The sequence below is a fragment of the Anomalospiza imberbis genome, unplaced genomic scaffold, assembly GCF_031753505.1.
Source record: "Anomalospiza imberbis isolate Cuckoo-Finch-1a 21T00152 unplaced genomic scaffold, ASM3175350v1 scaffold_87, whole genome shotgun sequence".
Taxonomy (NCBI): Eukaryota; Metazoa; Chordata; class Aves; order Passeriformes; family Viduidae; genus Anomalospiza; species Anomalospiza imberbis.
In genome coordinates this window covers 178,037-180,691 of record NW_027100491.1, presented here as the reverse complement: position 1 = coordinate 180,691, position 2,655 = coordinate 178,037, and positions in this window count along the sequence as shown.

Sequence of the window (2,655 nt, the reverse complement as noted above, 5' to 3'; positions counted from 1 at the left end):
CCTGGCGATTGGGTCCTTGTCCGAGGCTGGAGGGACGATTCACTTACTCCGAAGTGGGAAGGACCATACCTCGTCCTAATTACCACTGATTCGGCAGTCCGAACAGCAGAAAAAGGATGGACGCATGCCAGCCGAATTAAAGGACCAGTGGATCCTACCCAGTTCGAACCTAGATCCCAGCAAAGGAAGGACTGGAGAATTAAAGGGAGACCAGGAGATTTGAAGTTTACCTTACAGAGAGAGGACTCACAGCTTTGATGGACCTTGCGGGTTTTGAGGACCTATGGGTGGGGGACAATTGGGATTTGCAGAAGTGGCTCATTGGAGACTCCGAAGCTCCAGGTTATTGTAAATATTTAGAAGATTTAGCAAATCAACCTTATTATAGGCCTGTAAGACTAGAGAACCGAGGGGAACCTTGGACTGGAGAGAGTCACGCCAATCAAGACGACATTAGAGTGAAATGTAGTTGGCTAGACTGTAATTGTTATCCATTTGTATGCTTTATTTGCAAAATTTGTAACGAGCGGTGGTGGACCCATTGTAGGAGGGGAAGGGCTCCTAAAAGCGTGTGTCAGCGTTGCTGGAGGGTGCAGCGTAAAATAACTCAGGAAGTACTAAATTGGAAAGTAGCCAACCGGGAATTAAAGGCAGGTACCCCTGCCTGGTGGGAAATTTATACAAAAGGAATAAATCCTGACTTTCATTGCTATCACTCCAACGAACCCTCGGGGCCGTTCCTAACCGACATAGTAATAGTCAAGTGTCGGAAGCTCTTTAAAGAGCTCAGGTGTGACATCCCACAATTAAGAGAGCATAATTGGAATACTCGAAGATACAAGTGGAAGAGGGAAGGCATAACCCCTGAAGAATATCCCTGCTGTCGAGAAGATGGTTTACCCTGTAGCTTGTAGCAACCAAGTTGACAGGCAGGACAGAGGGATACCTCACGGTGGGGAAAAGAAATGCCCCTCTATCCAGTGGAGAATGTCGACCTGTATAATAGAAATCCGACCGGGCTCACAGAGAGATAGCACAAGAGAGAATTTGAGGGAAAATAAGAAGCTAATGTCACCAATGACCATAACCTACAAAGGATTCCACCTAGCTCTGCAGTTAGTTATATTGCTCTTAAGATGGCATGTTTGTGCTTGTAAATCGCATGAACCTTTTAAATGGACTTTAAGCAGGTGGGAGACTCATGACACCCTACATGAACTACAATCTATCATTTCTTCCGGGGCACCGAACTTTGTTGCAGGAGTATGTAACATGACCCGAGCTCCCTCTTGTGGGAAGCTTTTGAATATAACATCGTTCTATATGTGCCCGGCTTCAAACCCAGGGAAGGCGTACTGTCATTGGCCAGGGCATTATTACTGTGCCTATTGGGGATGTGAAACCATAGCTTTTGGGTTTACCCCAGGAGGAGGACCTGACAAGTACTTGAAGGTCAGTTATGGCCCTTTCGGATGTAAGAAGCCTGCGGCATGGATTCCTGGTTGTGTAGGGAAGGTTGACAAGTGTTGGGGAAACTGCACGCATTTTTATTTCAATGTCACCCAACCTGATGACGTGGGATGGTTGGTAGGAAAAACTTGGGGAATTAGACGTTGGCAAGAGGGAACAGACTTGGGAAATTTAATCCAGATAAAAAAGGAGCCGATTCCCCATGATCCCAGCCCGGTGGGTCCGAACCCAGCAATAAATGGAAAATTAGGCGTTAATGAAACATATTCAGGTGGTAACAAAAGTTCGGGGAGTACCCTTGAGAACATTACTGGTTCAGGTCAGCAGGTGCCTACTAAAAAATATACGGCATTGTGGGAAGTAATGCAAGCCACCTTTACTGTCCTAAATCATACCTATCCAAATCTCACCGAGGGGTGCTGGCTCTGCTATATGATAAACCCTCCCTTTTATGAGGCCATAGGAAATTCCGCCAAAGCTAGAAGAGTGAATGGAATAAACCCTAAAGAATGCTTGTGGAAACAAGGGAAAGAAGATAAGACCCCAGGAGTAACCTTAGCACAAGTAAGCGGGAAAGGGAGATGTGTGGGAAAAGTGCCTGTGGATATGCAGCATTTATGCAACACAACAACCAGCATTAGAGGGGGTAATAAAACAGCCAAATGGCTTTTACCTGCACCCAATACTAAGTGGGTATGCAACACCCTCGGAGTTACCCCTTGTTTGTCCATAGACCATTTCAATGAGAATTCGGACTATTGTATACAAGTACTAATAGTCCCCCGCATATCATACCACCCCAGGGACTATGTATTGGAACATCAGATAACTCCTGAGCACCACCTAGTAAAAAGAGAGCCCTTGACGGTTCTCACTGTAGCTGTATTGCTAAGCGTTGGGGGAGCTGGGATTGGGACCGGAGTAGCCTCCCTGGTAAATCAACAGCAAGGTATGAGAAATTTGTGCATCTCAGTAGACGAGGATTTAAGCAGAATAGAGAAGGCAATAGATGGGCTGGTAAAATTGGTCAGACCATTATCTGAGGTTGTGCTACAGAACAGGAGGGGATTGGATCTACTGTTTTTACAACAAGGGGGCCTATGCGTGGCCCTGCGGGAAGAATGTTGTACGTACGCAGATCACACTGGTATTGTAATAGATACTATGGCAGAGCTACGCAAGCAA